Source organism: Schistocerca serialis, chromosome 4 (genome assembly GCF_023864345.2).
Source record: "Schistocerca serialis cubense isolate TAMUIC-IGC-003099 chromosome 4, iqSchSeri2.2, whole genome shotgun sequence".
Classification (NCBI taxonomy): Eukaryota; Metazoa; Arthropoda; class Insecta; order Orthoptera; family Acrididae; genus Schistocerca; species Schistocerca serialis.
Window position 1 is genome coordinate 714,713,408 of NC_064641.1, and position 16,943 is coordinate 714,730,350.

Here is a 16,943-nt window from a genome sequence, read left to right on the forward strand (position 1 = left end):
ACTGTGATGGCCCAGAGGCTCGGCACGAGCATTTTGGAAACTTCATGACTTATTGGGTGTTTGAGGAGTGCTGTGATGAGTGTCATCAACACGTGGCAAAACCAAGTTGCAAGCAGATCCGGACGTCATGAGGTTGGGCGATCACCCCTCATTACAGATGTCAGACGTCATAGGTTGGGCAGACTCATTGAACAGGACAGGTGGTGATATGGCAGAAGTAACTTTTGACCTTAATGCTGGGTAGAGCACAAGTGGGTATGATCACACAGTGTACTGAACACTCCTAACAACGGGCCTCCGCAGCCGATGAACCATGCGTGTGCCGACGTTAACACTAGGATATTGGCAACTAAAACTGAAGTGGGCACGTGGCCGTTTGCACTGGACCTCGGCGCAGTGGGAGAGCTTTTCATGGTCTGGTGAGTTCCAATACCTTCCTCATCATGCCGATGGGAGAGCACGAATCCGTCGTCTTCAAGGGAAAAAATTATTAAATTTGCAAGTGATCTGAAGGCACACAGGGTGTGGAATGTAGCAGATAAAGCTGCCATTTCTTGCTATAGCAACAACTCTAATCTGGTTTTGCAGTGAGTCGAAATGAGCTTAGATAACTAATAAAAATGCGACATTCCATCCGACTCTGTGAAGCAGATCACCAATCACAGGGATTGGCGAGTAGTGATATGTCACTCTCTCGCAGTCTGTAACCGAATTTTTCGCAATGGGTGAAAGATCTGGAGAACGTGCTGGTCAGCGCCACAGTCGTACTAACTACGTATCGAGTAAGGTCAGGACAGCATGGGCAACACATCATTTTGTTGGAAGACAGCGTCACGGATAACCCGTAGATATGCACAGCCACAGGACTCAACACGTCAGAAATGTAGTGCACGCTACCTAAATTACCGACTATGCGAACCAGAGATGATGGTATTGTGTATCCAATGGCATCCTATACCATCACACAAGGTATTAGTCCAATATGACGATGACGAATGCAATCTAGCGACATGCATTCTCCTCATAGCATCCCGTCGTAATACTGTTCACAGATCACAGACCCGTTCGAAAATAATACGGATTGCCCCTCCTGTTTCCTGTATTGTCTTGAGCGTACGACTGTTGGCCCTCCTCTCTCTGCCTCCATGTCGAGGGAAGCTGCAACGATAGCCGCCGTGCTGACAGTCCCTGGTACTCATAACGTAATTGTACTATCTGTGTGGATACTGGTCTTGGTGTAAACGAGTTCATTTCCTGATTCAAAGTGCATCTCATGGGTGCTCCTTATAAAAATAAATATTGATTCCGCAAAGGAAGATCTCACGCAATTACACCCCCTCTGTCCGTCCGTGAGATCCAGAGAGCCGTAGATACTGGCGTTCAGGCCGATGTAGTGTTCCTCGACTTCAGGAACGCATCTGAAGAGCAACAAGCAGATTCCATATTTCTAGATTTCCAAAAAGCGTTTGACATGGTACCCCACAGCAGACTCTTAACGAAGGTACGAGCATGTGGGATGGATCCTAGATACATGAGTGGCTCGTTCTTAAAAAATAGAACCCATTATGTTGTCCTCGACGACGAGTGGTCATCAGAGACAAGGGTGGCGTCGGAAGTACCCCAGGGAAGTGTGATATATACACACATCATCTGGCAGGCATGGTGCGCAGCAGTCTGCGGTTGATTGCTGATGACTCCGTGGTGTGCGGGAAGGTGTCGAAGATCAGTGACTGTGGGGTAATATGAGATGACTTAGACATAATTTATAGTTGGTGTGATGAATGGCAGCTAGCTCTAAATGTAGAAAAATATAAATAACGCGGATGAGTAGGAAAAACAAACACGTAATGTTCGGATACAGAATTAGTAATGTCTTACTTGACACAGTCGTGTTGTTTAAATCTCTGGGCATTACGTTGCAAAAAGACATAAAATGGAACTAGCATTTGAAGATTGTAGTACGGAACGCGAATTGTCGACTTCGGTTTATCGCTGGTATTTTTGGAAAGTGTGGTTCATCTGTGAGGGAGACTGCATACGGGACGCTATTCTTGAGTGCCCCTAGAGTGTTTGGGATCCTTACCACGTCAAATTAAAGGAAGACATCGAAACAATTCAGACGCGGGGTGCTAGATTTGTTACCGGTAGGTTCGAACAATACGCAAATGTTACAGAGATACTTTGGGAACTCAAATGGGAATTCCTGCAGAGAAGGCAACGTTCTTTTCCAGGAACATTGTAAAGAAAATGTAGAGAACCGGCATTTGAAGCTGACTGAAGGATGATCCTTCTGCTGCCCAGCATACATTTCGCGGAAGGACCACGAAGATAAGATACGAGAAATAAGGTCTCATGTGAAGCCATGTAGATAGTCGTTTTTCCCTCGCCGTATCTGCGTGGAACAGGGAAGGATACCCTCCGCTGCGCAACTTACGGTGGCTTGTGGAGTATGTATGTAGAAGCACACTACTGGCCATTAAAATTGCTACACCAAGAAGAAATGCAGATGATAAACGGGTATTCATTGGACAAATGTATTATACTAGAACTGACATGTGATTACATTTTCACGCAATTTGGGTGTATAGATCCTGAGAAATCAGTACCTAGAACAACCACCTCTGGCCGTAATAACGGCCTTGATACGCCTGGGCATTGAGTCAAACAGAGCTTTGATGGCGGGTACAGGTACAGCTGCCCATGAAGCTTCAACACGATACCACAGTTTATCAAATGTAGTGACAGGCGTATTCTGACGAGCCAGTTGCTCGGCCACCATTGACCAGCCGTTTTCAATTGGTGAGAGATCTGGAGAATGTGCTGGCCAGGACAGCAGTCGGACATTTTCTGTATCCAGAAAGGCCCATACAGGACCTGCAACATGCGGTCGTGCATTATCCTGCTGAAATGTAGGGTTTCGCAGGGATCGAATGAAGGGTGGAGCCACGGGTCGTAACACAGCTGAAATGTAACGTCCACTGTTCAAAGTGCCGTCAATGCGAACAACAGGTGACCGAGACGTGTAACCAATGGCACCCCATACCACACGCCGGGTGATACGCCAGTATGGCGATGACGAATACACGCTTCCAACGTGCGTTCACTGCGATGTCGCCAAACATGGATGCGAACATCATGATTCCGTAAACAGAACCTGGACGAAAAATGACGTTTTGCCATCCGTGCACCCAGGTTCGTCGTTGAGTACACCATCGCAGGCGCTTCTGTCTGTGATGCAGCGTCAAGGGTAACGGCAGCCATGGTCTCCGAGCTGATAGTCCATGCTGCTGCAAACTGTTTTTGCAGATGGTTGTTGTCTTGCAAACGTTCCCATCTGTTGACTCAGGGAACGAGACGTGGCTGCACGATCCGTTACAGCCATGCAGATAAGATGCCTGTCATCTCGACTGCAAGTGATACGAGACCGTTGGGATCCTGCACGGCGTTCCGTATTACCCTCCTGAACCCACCGATTCCATATTCTGCTAACAGTCATTGGATCTCGAACAACGCGAGCAGCAATGTCGCGATACGATAAACCGCAATCGCGATAGGCTACAATCCGCCCTTTATCAAAGTCGGAAACGTGATGGTACGCATTTCTCCTCCTTACACGAGGCATCACAACAACGTTTCACCAAGCAACGCCGGTCAAGTGTTGTTTGTGTATGAGAAATCGGTTGGAAACTTTCTTCATGTCAGCGCGTTGTAGGTGTCGCTACCAGCGCCAACCTTGTGTGAATGCTCTGAAAAGCTAATCATTTGCATATCACAGCATCTTCTTCCTGTCGGTTAAATTTCGCGTCTGTAGCACGTCATCCTCGTGGTGTAGCGATTTTAATGGCCAGTAGTGTAGATTTGATATAGTTTCGCAGTGTCGCTCAGTGAAAAAATTATAAGCTTATCGAGTTTCAGACCAAATTTGAGACTGGACTCAAGACTTCCGCCAACACGTCTATTTTACTGAAAAACTCGACAAATATAAAGGTAATTTGAGGTGTATCAGAAGGAAGTGTCATAGGTCAGTTACTGTTTACAGTATATATTAATGAACTAGTGGATAAAGGTTGTTTGTAGACGATGCAGTCCTCTGTAAGAAGGTAGCAACGCCAGAAAACTGCAGCGAACCTTAGGAACAGCTCCAGAGAATTCATCGATGGTGCATGGACGGGCTGTTAATCCTGCAGCTAAATAAATGAACGCATTGCACACACGTAGGATAACAAATCCACTTCTGTACAACTACACTTTTCTTCTTTTTGTATGTTCCTATGTCCCGCATAGGCGCGCGGTAGGCATGGTTAGTAACGGATTTGCTATGGTTAATTCAAGGGGTGGTCGGATGCCGTTCCTGTCACCACCACGTTACCCCCAGGAAGCAAGACGTGTACCCCAGCTGTTTCCGTGTAGTGCAGGGCCGGCCAGAAATTCTGCACGCGTGCGGTGCTCCTGCACATGTGCAACTTCCGGGTCACAGCGTGCACGCCGCAACCGTCAGTGTTCATGTAGTGCATGTTTCTACCCACAGATGTAGCTTTATCCACTTGCTGGGATACTCTGTATGGGCGCATTCTAGTGCTCTTTCCACAGCTTGCAAGCCAACCATGGGAAGGTATTTCGCGTATTAAACATTTAAAATCCTGTCACAGTCTACTCATTGAGACGTCTACTTTTGTGTTAACAGTTTAACCCAGTAAGACAAGTAATACAGTTAACAGCCGTGGGTTTTTATTAAGGCAGCTTGACTGACGGCACGTAAATACGAGTAATGTTTTTGATCTAGTATTTAAGAAAGAGAGCACTTAGCGACTTCCAACGACCCTTATTCATGATTTCAAATTACTTTAAACTAATGCAAGGTTTCTTAAAACTAATTCTCGGTGCCCTCAGTTACACCCATATAATTTGTCTCACTGACCTCTGAACAGAATGACAACCGCAGACCTCTCGACGATCACCTGTTATTTCAATACCATTATTGCTACATCTTTCATCAGCTCCGTCTGAAATCTGCATAATAACCGACAATTAGATGAATGTTACGTTTTATCGACTTCAGCTGAGCGTAGCCCTTCACACATTAAAAAAAAACCTAAATGTAAGTATACATTGGAACAATCGGTTTAATGACCAAGTTTCCTGATAATAATGTAACATGGAGCAGAATGAGGCACTAATGCACAGTTAGTAAACAATAATTTTTAATTATGAAAGGAATAAATCCAAACACTTTCATCACTGGTCATGAGAAATGACAATCGAGTTGACGTGTGTCATCCATTTTCTTAAGGACATTTAAATTTGCTTGCCGTTCTTCACTCTTGAGTACACTACACTCGTCTTTGTGATATATATTGTAGTGTCTTTCAATTGAAAACTTACGCTGGCCGCATATTATTCGGCGGCATAGCAAACACTGTGAGTTTTCACCAACGGCCACCAAAAAAAATTGCAGTTCCCAGTCATTTTTAAACGACTGAGAACATAGATCTCCCGTCCTTTGCTTTTTGCCGTATCTGCCATTTCTCAGTACTTCTCTGTTAAGGGTACGGTTGCCAGGGGTAAACGACACTGGGTATGTTGCACTCTTGCTTGTACCACATAAACAGGGAAGTGGAGCCGCCGCCGCTCATTTAGGACACATGTCTAATAACAGATGTCGCTGTCGCTCGCTGTCGCACACGTGCAGCACTTCCGCACCTCTGCACACTGTGCAGCGTTTGGCCGGCCCTGGTGTAGTGTTACACATGTGAAAGCGAGCGAAAGTTTCTAAATATTTGCCATTCGTGTAACTGAGGCGTGGCTTCGGTGACAGTGCGGTACTCACCTAGTCAGATGTGGGAAACCACCTAAAAGCCGAATCCTCGCTTGGTTCACCGATCCTCGTCGTTAATCCACTGGGCGGATTCCATCCGGGGTTGACGCAGTGCCCGTCCCGGAAGCGGCGCTGTAACAAGCAAGGCTACCCGGGCGGGTTACTGTACAATTACACTGTTGATGACAAATCGCTGTATACAGTAACTACCGTAGAATACCTAGGTGTAAGCATACTGAGCATCCTAAAGTGGAATGATCACATAAAACAAATACAGTGTAAGACAAAAAAGAAGAAAAGAAAAGACGCACCACGAAGGAATGATCAGAATGGGACGGAAATCGGTATATATGATGTAAATGTACTGACAAACAAATGATTACAATTTCGGAAAAATCGAACGATTTATTCAAGAGAAAGATATTTACAAATTGAGGAGGTCAACAGCGCGTTCGTCCACCTCTGGCCATTATGCAAGCAGTTATTCGTCTTGGCACTGATTGATGTCGTCTTGATGGATATCCTGTCAAATTCTGCCCCGAGATGGTTGAAGAGCCCTATTCATAATCCACCAAACGTTCTCAATGGAGGAGAAATACAGCGACCCTGCTGGCCAAGGTATGGTTTGATATGCGTAAAGACGAGCAGTATAAATTCTCGCCATGTGCAGGCGGACGTTATCTTGCTGGAATGTAACCCTAGGATGGCACGCCGTGGAAGGCAACAAAACAAGGTGTAGAATATGGTCTACGTACGGCTTTACTGTAAGGCAGCCGCGGATGACAACCAAAGAGCTCCTCCTTGTCGAGTCATTTGGCGGGCAACAGTCAACTTGGTATGCCACCTTCATCCGCAGTGTCTCCAGACAAGTCCTCGCTAGTCGTTTGGACTCAATTCGAAGTCGAACTCATTGCCGAAGACAATTCTATTTCACTCGATGGGATTCCATGCCGAAGACGTATCTGGAGGCGCCCTGGATAAAGATGTGACACCAGTCTGTCTGTCGCCGCCAAACGGCCCGACAACCTGGGGTAAATGGAAATGTTGTGTGGTTAGGACCTCCCGTCGGGTAGACCGTTCGCCTGGTGCAGGTCTTTCGAGTTGCCGCCACTTCGGTGACCTGCGCGTCGATGGAGATGAAATGACGATGATTAGGACAACAAAACACCCAGTCCCTGAGCGGAGAAAATCTCCGACCCAGCCGGGAATCGAACCCGGGCCCTTAGGACCACTCACCTACCGGGGGCGGACACAACCAGGGGTGATAGTCTGAGGTATCGTTTCATTTCATAGCGGGACACTTCTAGTTGTCATCCGCGGCGTCCTTGGAACACAGCAGTACGTCAACCATGTTCTACGCCCCGTTTTGTTGCCCTTCATGTCAAGCCATCCTGGGCTTACGTGTCAGCAAAACAATGCCCTTCTGCACACAGCGAGAGTTTCTGCTACTTGTCTTCTTGCTTGCCAAGCCCTACCTTACACACCAAGGTCGCCGGATCTCTCCACAATTAAGAACGGTTGGAGCATTATGGAGATGGCCTGCTAACGTCTCAGGATATGCCTGGTTTGATGCGGCCCACCACGAATTTCTCTCGTATGTCATCCTCTTCATCCCACAGCAGTACTTGCAATCTATGTCGTCAATTATTTATTGGTTGTAGCCCAATCTCTGTCTTCCTCTACAGTTTTTGCCCTCTACAGATCCTTCTAATATCATGGAAGTCATTCAATGATGTCTTAACAGATGTCCTATCATCCTGTCCCTTCCCCTTGTCTGTGTTTGCCACATATTCCTTTTCTCTCCGATTCTGTACAAAACCTCCGCATTCCTTATCTTACCAGTCCACCTAATTTTCAACATTTGTCTGTGGCACTATATCTCAAATTCTGCGATTCTTCTTTGTCCGTTTCTTGGCCCCCTGCTGTACACTCTGTATACGTCTGACATGCCAAAAACATCCAGAGTCTAGCCTGCGCATTTTGCAGACGACACAGCAAGACGCCGTCTGCAAGAGTCATGCGATAACCTTCGTATTGGGCGACCACAAGGCGACTCAAGATGAATGCAGCTAAAGGCCAAGCCCTGGTCATTACCAGGAATAAACTTCCTGCAGATTTGGTACCCCTTCGTATCATTGGAGACCTCATCTCATGGTCACGAACCGAGAAATACCTCGGTGTGGCCCTAGATCGGCACGTGACCTGGGGATATGACGACCGCGAAGTAAGAGGGAAAGCAATGGGTCGCCTACGATCGCTTTACCGAATGTTAAAACCAACAGCGTTGCTATCCACTCAGTGCGGATTAACGCCATATCTGGCAAGTATTAGACCCGCTATAGAGTACGCTTCTGTGGTATGGGGCAATGCTACCAACATCCATATTAAAAACTATGAAAAGTGCAGAACAAAGCTCTCCGCCTTGCTCTGCACCTACACAGACGCTTCGCCACTAGGAGAGTTTCGCGAGCATGTTGACGTTCCACTGTTCAAGGACTGCATCAAACAGATCGCTCGCCAATTCTGTGAAGAGGTGGAGGGGTCTGAAAACCCATTAATGGCTAATCAGGCATCCAGATACATTGGCACCCGACCACAAGGTCCCTGGACCTATTGCGTGAAAAAGCCCCCCATATGAGAACTAATGCCACAAGACGAAAATGACACCTTGAGCAGACACACCAAAAAGAGAAGAATTTAAAAAAACGAATAGAGCAGTTAAGTAGGCAAGGCACTACAGGTGCGAGAACTAAAAAAGAAAAAAAAAAAAAGGAGATCCAGAGATCTCCCAAAATCAAAGTGAGTGAAGTAAGTGAGGCAGCCCCCACCTGCGCATGCACACCAACATTGATATTGTTTGGACGCTGGCTGATATCCGGATTCTTAACTCTTACCCGAGTTTCATTTTCGCGAGGGGCAATACGAATCGCCGGGGGAGCACTGGAATTGTCAGACTTTCCCACAGCATTTGAAAATGTCTTACTCCAGTACGGTACCTTACTAGATACATAAGACTTATTTTTCTCCCCACCTCGCCTACATTACTGGCCATTAAAATTGCTACACTAAGAAGAAATGCAGATTTGGGCGCGTAGATCCTGAGAAATCAGTACCCAGAACAACTACCTCTGGCCGTAATAACGGCCTTGATACGCCTGGGCATTGAGTCAAACAGAGCTTGGATGGCGTGTACAGGTATAGTTGCCCATGCGGCTTCAACACGATACCATATTTCATCAAGAGTAGTGACTGCCGTATTGTGACGAGCCAGTTGCTCGACCACCTTTGACCAGACGTTTTCAGTTGGTGAGAGATCTGGAGAATGTGCTGGCCAGGGCAGCAGTCGAACATTTTCTGTATCCAGAAAGGTTCATACAGGACCTGCAACATGCGGTCGTGCATTATCTTGCTGAAATGTAGGGTTTTGCAGGGATCAAATGAAAGGTAGAGCCACGGGTCGTAACACAGCTGAAATGTAACGTCCACTGTTCAAAGTGCCGTCAATGCGAACAAGAGGTGACCGAGACGTATAACCAATGGCACACCATACCATCACGCCGGGTGATACGCCAGTATGGCGATGATTAATGCACGCTTCCAATGTGCGTTCACCGCGATGTCGGATGCGACCATCATGAAGCTGTAAACAGAACCTGGATTCATCAGAAAAAATGACATTTTGCCATTCGTGCACCCAGGTTCGTCGATGAGTACACCATCGCAGGCGCTCCTGTCTGTGATGCAGCGTCAAGGGTAACCGCAGCCATGGTCTCCGAGCTGATAGCCCATGCTCCTGCAAAGGTCGTAGAACCGTTCGTGCAGATGGTTATTGTCTTGCGAACGTCCCCATCTGTTGACTCAGGGATCGAGACGTGGCTGCACGATCCGTTACAGCCATGAGGGTAAGATGCCTGTCATCTCGACTGGTAATGATACGAGGCCGTTGGGATCCTGCACGGCGTCCCGCATTACCCCCCTGAACCCACCGATTCCATATTCTGCTAACAGTCATTGGATCTCGACCAACGCGAGCAGCAATGTCGCGATACGACAAACGGCAATCCCGATAGGCTACAATCCGACCTTTATCAAAGTCGGAAACGTGATGGTACGCATTTCTTCTCCTTACACGAAGCGTCACAACAACTTTCCTCATGTCAGCAAGTTGTAGGTGTCGCCACCAGCGCCAACGTTGTGTGAATGCTCTGAAACGCTAATCATTTGCGTATCACAGCATCTTCTTCCTGTCGGTTAAATTTTGCATCTGTAGCACGTCATCGTCGTGGTGTTGCAATTTTAATGGCCAGTAGTGTAAATGCAGCGCAACCACGCTAACATGCTACATGCTGTTCCGGACAACTGCAGCATTTCGATTTGTCAGTCTGTAGTAAGGGACATTCACCACTTGCCTGGTTTCCGCACATTTAACGCAGCGGCGAGGGTTCGAGATCCTGGCAGTTAAAGCACTGTGCCCTCCTGCGCTTCCCTCTCAGTTTCTCTACTTCTACTTTTATATTCGCATCGAACTCTACTTGGAATATTTTCCTGTTCGCGATGTCCTGAAGCACTGCGTAGAACAGAGGCTCTTCTTTGTGGGTCTTAGGAGACTTCATTTTACTGACGCAACGTGCGTCGACCCTCGAAAACTCTGTTCTTCACGCAAGTGATCTGGTTTCATACTGAAGGTCAGCTTCCGATACACTGCCTTAAAAATATTCAGATGTGTGTGAAATCTTATGGGACTTAACTGCTAAGGTCATCAGTCCCTACGCTTACACACTACTTAACCGAAATTATCTTAAGGACAAACACACACACCCATGCCCGAGGGAGGACTCGAACCTCCGCCGGGACCAGCCGCACAGTCCATGACTGCAGCGCCTAGACCGCTCGGCACACTGCCTTAATCAGTTACATTGGCCCTGCGGTGTACGTAAAACTATGTACTTCTTCTTCCTTGACTGTTTTCATCATTGTTTCGTAATCATCTTTGGAGTGCGTTGTAACTTTACACATGTCGCGTTCGGCAAGATGAACGGTACAATTATTCTGCATGACCGATTTGATTTTAAATTGAAGGGACTTGTCATCCCCTTTCTAGTTGACAGCTGCCGGTGGTGGAAATGGTAATCTTTTCCCTTGCTCAAATGGCAGGGTTCGTCCATGTCAGTACATACATACATTAATACTTGTTCCATAGATCATCAATACGACACTTCGTAATTATGTAGAACATGTCACTTTAATATAAGTTTTCTCTACACAAAATATATTTTTTTTAAAAAAAAAGCTTCAGTGGCGTTCACTCTACAGTAACGGTTGTCTGTTTCCACTTGTTGCGCTAATAGTAACTGCCCTCGCGGTGTGTTTGGGGTTTGGCCTGACATAACCATCTTCATCAGGCATTTCCCGCGTTTGTTGTGCTCTAGTGCCTTTCTAGGACGCTTCACTACGAGTTACTGCTCGCGGCCTCACTGCAGCAGAACTTTTGGTGAGTTTGGAAACCTCGCTCACGTCGAAAAGGCACTTCCGTGAATTTGTTTCGGTTTCCATATCTACATCCGATGGCCTGGTAGCGGGAATGATGGTGCAAATGGCCCTGAGTATTATGGGACTCAACTTCTGAGGTCATCAGTCCCGTAGAACTTAGAACTACTTAAACCTAACTAACCTAAGGACAGCACACACATCCATGCCCGAGGCAGGATTCGAACCTGCGACTGTAGCGGTCGCGCGGACTATAGCGCCTAGAACCACTCGGCCACTCCGGCCGGCTAGTGGGAGTGAGTCCCATCACAATGATCAGGTTTGTTTCTAAGATCTGCGAGTTGTCAGCGCTCGCGTTTGCAGTGGTCGGAGATGGTGTGTTTAGCTGCTATGAACGACAGCTGGCGGAGCAAGCTCAGCATTAGACAGGCGCAGGAGCGTGCGAGACCGTGGTCCCGTCTGCAGCACCATCTTGTTTGGGACGAGCCGTCTGCCGGCCCCCAAGGTCCACTGTTCTGGCGACTGCATATGCATTGTCATCAGTACAGGCCGCTTCTGAACTACTTTACGTGCGTGCGAGGCTTTGGACCCGTCCGCGCTTGGAGCAGCTACAGAATGGCAGCACGCTGTGGAAAGCCGGTGGATACATCACTGGTGCTACCGTCTATTCTTGTAGAGGTTGTTGCAGCGTCTGACGCTGTCAATCGAGGGGAAGCATACTCTGGAAAGCCATCAGGCACACCAGAGGTGCTACCGTCGCCGCTTTACGCGTGCATGGCCGCAGCCACGCCTGCGGGGTGCGTAGATGAGTGCGGAGCTTGTGCTCCGACCGTGTAGCGTACCAGCTTCCTTGGCGACACGCTCACTCCAAACTGACGATAGTATCTCCACGAGCAACGATGCTTGGCTGTGGGCGGCGGACGGAGCGCCTCGCGGAGGCAGAGGGTGTTAGTCGGACGCGCACCCTCAGCAGCTGAGGTCCACAGCGCACCTCATGATGACACCGAAATATTCTGCTCATTGGACACTATGAACCGCCAGTACAGTCGTGGACTTTTTTAACGACTTGGGCTTTGATGGCTGCCCGACAACACAGGTCATGGAACAGGAGTACGGGCTAGGATTCGAGAAAAGTATCCGTGAACTGTTTGCTTCACCTGTGCATCGCGCAGGCCAAACTTAGTTGTCAATGACCTTAACAGTGTCCAGCAAATTCGTAACACTGTTGCAATAATATGAAAAGCTATAAGATTCTTTAGAGAAAGTATACTGGACAGGAAACAATATGTAACGTTCTAGAGTTCTGTGAAACTAGGTTTTATATAAATATACATCAATCAGGTTATTCAAAGAAAACTTCTTGGCAATATAGGATAGTCTCAGTCACCTTGCAAATAACACTGAAAGCAATCAAGACACTAGATCATGTGCCAGCTAACTAGATAGTGCATCAGTTACACCTATTGCTTGAGTACACATTATGTCAAGGTATCTTTTATATCTAGAACCAATGGTGAACAAATTCCTGCTACGAACATCCACTCAGACTACAGATATGTCAACACTGATCTGCTAGCCAATTTTTTAAAGGAAGAAGCAGGGGAAAAGCAATAACGAATTCACAAACATTTTCGAGGCAGTAATAAAAGAGTGCAAGAAACTTGATGTAGATATAAAAATCCCAACACGGGTTACAAGGCAGAACCGCAGATACAATGTGACTGTCCATTTCTTACCGCTCGAAGACTATACAAAGTGTATCAAAGTGGCACTTTACAATGAGTACATGGTTTCCATAATCACGTCACTTATCAGAAGATTTTTTAAAAGATGAAGACATAGCAGTCAAATATGAAATTCTTCAGCCACATTTAATGAAAAAGGAGAAGAGAGAAGATTCCATGAGAGACAGAAAAAGTTGGCAAAAATTTTATCAATCAACAATTTGTAAGCAGGAGCCATGTCATGGCGTAATGTCTGGACAAATAAGGAGTGTTTGGAAGAAACAAAGTTCCATGATATACTTGCAGAAACTATGTTTTATCCAGCAGTAAGGAGATTGCTTATATTCTATCCCTTCATCACACTGCATAGAGTGGAAACGTAGCTGAGAAGTAGGCCTACTACAGCCAAAGACAATCTGTTAGGCTTGCGCCTTCTTAGTGTCCACAGGAAAAGGGAGAAAAACCCTGACTGCGGGCACAAGTGTTTGACCAGTTCGGCGAGAAAAGAAATTTACAGTTTGTTTTTTTCAAATATAAGTAATGTAAAATCCATAATTTACTTTACAGTTTGCTTTTTATATCAACAACAGTGTAAAATCTTATGGGGTGTAGATTTTTAGTTTCTTTTCTGTTTTAAAATATAAGAACCTTGCCCATGCATTTGTGCTGAAAAACACTCACTCGTTTCAATAAAATAATTAAAGTAACGTGTTATACGTTTTTATAGATTATGAGTACTGTGGCCTAGTGTTTTAGTCAAGAAAAATCCATCAGAACTGGAACACTGTTATGGCTACTTACAAGTCGCCATTCGTCTTTCACAATATTAAAAATAGTGCTAACCCCAGGTATAGCCTCCCCGCCCCCCTCTATAAACTACCATATGGATGCCCTCTGAATACAATGGTCATTTGCCGCTTGTCCAGCACTTTTGTGAAGTTACTCTGTATTTTACTGTCTTCATGACTGTGAATCAACAAACGATAATAGGTCTGAAAAGGAAAAGCTATGTTATTCGTATTGTTGAGAAAAAGAGCGCAAGAAAGGAAGAAAAATTAAAAACAACCAAAGGCTGTGAAGATGTTTTTTCGTCTCCTATTACGAGTAATGAAAAATTTTTTGAAGGTGTTATTTCTTCAAACTGACGAATTGTGAGCGTAGGTGATGACCTGTCTAAAGGCAGGGCGTACAACCGTTTCTTCGATAGCTGAATAAACGCTGGTGCAAGTCAGAGCTTATTTTATTTACTTGTACTCAAACTTCGTTCCATGTTCTTAAAAAATTACAAATGTTATATAAAAAACGGTATTTTATTAGTGTAATTCTTTATCATCACAATAAGCCGTCAAGTTTGTGTTCGAGGAAGTAAAAGTAGTACGATCTTTAAACGCTGACGATACAGTAGTCTCGATTATCTGGTTCACAACTATTCAGCCCTTCGTATTAAAAGACAAAAAAAAGCGGCTTTCTGAATGTATTGCAAGCTGTCGTCTGGCTCGATTACCCTAAGTACTGAGTGTGAGTATCTGTTGCTACTACTAAAATTGTCTTACCAAGCTCCCAGCCAAGGAAAGGCAGCAATAATCTGATGACGGGCTGAGAACGGCGGCATGTGTATGTGTGTGTGTGTGTGTGACGGGGGTGGGGGGCAAAGGTAGGGAGCATTCAAATGATATGTTGCTTATATGGAAAAATGCTCTAGAATCGGCCCTGTGGACATTCGATTAAAAGGCAACCATGTTTTATTTCGAGCTCATTTACTAATTTATACACCGAATGTTTCAAATGCCTGAATTTGATAAATAACGGTACCTACCTAGATTTATACGTTCTTGTATTATTCACACGATAACGGATTTCTCGTTTTGAGACAGAGATGAACGGGATCGCATTTTGCAGAGAAAATTTGTGATTGTTTTAACAGGGCGCAGCGAAAACCTGAGACCATTCAGAGATATTGCGCTAAAAGTAGCCTAAAAATAAATTCGTCGATGAAGTTGTCAACTGTTTTGTCCATCGGTGCCGTTCGATGAGTCGCGTTCACTAACTTTTTGCCTTCAAAATTTCTAGTCACTTAACTAATGTAATGTCAATGTGAATTTAAGTCTAACGCTCACAGAAAGCAGTTCAAAATGAGGAAAAGTACCATTAATGATGCAGCAACTTACAGAAGCGGAGGTAAGCGAAATCTCGTGAAACACAAATAAAAATAACTGTAAAAATTTTGTCGTCGTTAGATCGTTTCTGCAACAGCGTACATCAAACACATTTTACAATAATTACCAGTACGCCTAAGCTTATGCAGTACAAGGTGCAGTAGGTCAGCCAGTAACATTACAGCATTATGTCGTAATAATGGCACCGCTACCTTGACAAATTCCTACAACTCATAGATATAGTAGGTTACTAACCAGTCATATAACGTATGTTGAAATAACGTTCAGGAAAAACATACGCAATTAATGGAAGCTAATCGAACACCCCAATTTCTAATATGTTGGATAACAGCTAATGACTGTCAATCTATGGTATTATAATAATAGACATTTTCTGTAGAGTTTACTTCTAGTAACTTTTTGTTCATATAGGTGTTGCTAAATCAGCTTTTGTAGAGTTAACTCTGGCTTCTTTTTAATACCATTTATCTGGCAGATGAGTAATTCAGCTGAGGTCCGGACGTATGGCTTTATTCACAATCATTTGACTTTTCCGGTTTTCTCTTTCTGGACTGTAGAAAAGTATTAAAATACACGTTGATTAAAGGAAAAATAATTGCACGTAACTAAGGTTTCAAAGCGTGCTTTAATATCCCATGAAAATGTTTATTACATGGAATTAAAAAGCACAACAATTGAAACTAATGCTGTGTTGGTGTGTATTCCGAGCTGATCAGAAAACACATACACAAGACCAGAAACTTAACTACGAAATATAAATAGCTGATAGTGTTACTCGGAACGCAATTACATCTGAGTTGACGTCAGCACAGTATCGGGTCTACACAATTACGAAGGAAACTGTTCTATGAATCAGAAGTCGTGTACTTCATTCCAGTAAGGAGTGCGCTAGCAACTAGGCTGAGGAGAGGAACAGAGAAGTTCTATTCAGTACAGTAGCTTGCTACGGTATCAACCTCACGACAATGCATGGATGATTTGGATGAAACAACACTAAATATACGTTTTTTATGGGTAAAAAATCATGTTTAAATTATAACTGGATAGCGATGCATATTATCCGTTTTGTACTTCAAGTGTGCTGGTTATTGTTTCCCTAATATCAAAGATATGTAATTCAAATATGTCATATATTCTCAGTTAATTGTATATATAACTGTAAGTCTAGCAGATTCCAAATTAGGAAAATGAATGCGAATTCCTTCTTGACTGTTACACAATATAATTATTCCAAAAATAAGACTGCACACAATAGATCTTATTTCGTTTCAGATATTTTCTGGCCTTTATAGTTTTGGAAAGTTGGTAACACTTTTCCCATAATTCTTGAATTACAATTGTCGAAAACTCTTCCATCATTGTTGTTTTTGCCTGAAATAATTTAAAACAGGCACGAAATTATCCATATCATAATGAAAAAAATCGAAAACATAGTGCCGCACTGCCCGCTGAGCGCCTGGCCTTTTAGTTTAGGAAAGTTGGCAACACTTTTCCCATAATTCTTGAATTACGGCTGTCGAAAACTCTTCCATCATCATTGTTTTTGCCTGAAATAATTTAAAACAGGCAAGAAATTATCCATATCACCAAAGAAGAAATTATATTTCATGTAAGAAGACAATGGGAAACCTTGAATTCAGTATTTGGCAACAGTTCATTTGAGCAGTTCATTTGGGTGGTACCTACCGTATGTTCTGTAGGTACCAAGAGGCACTGTGCTAAAGTCACTTTTCCTGACAC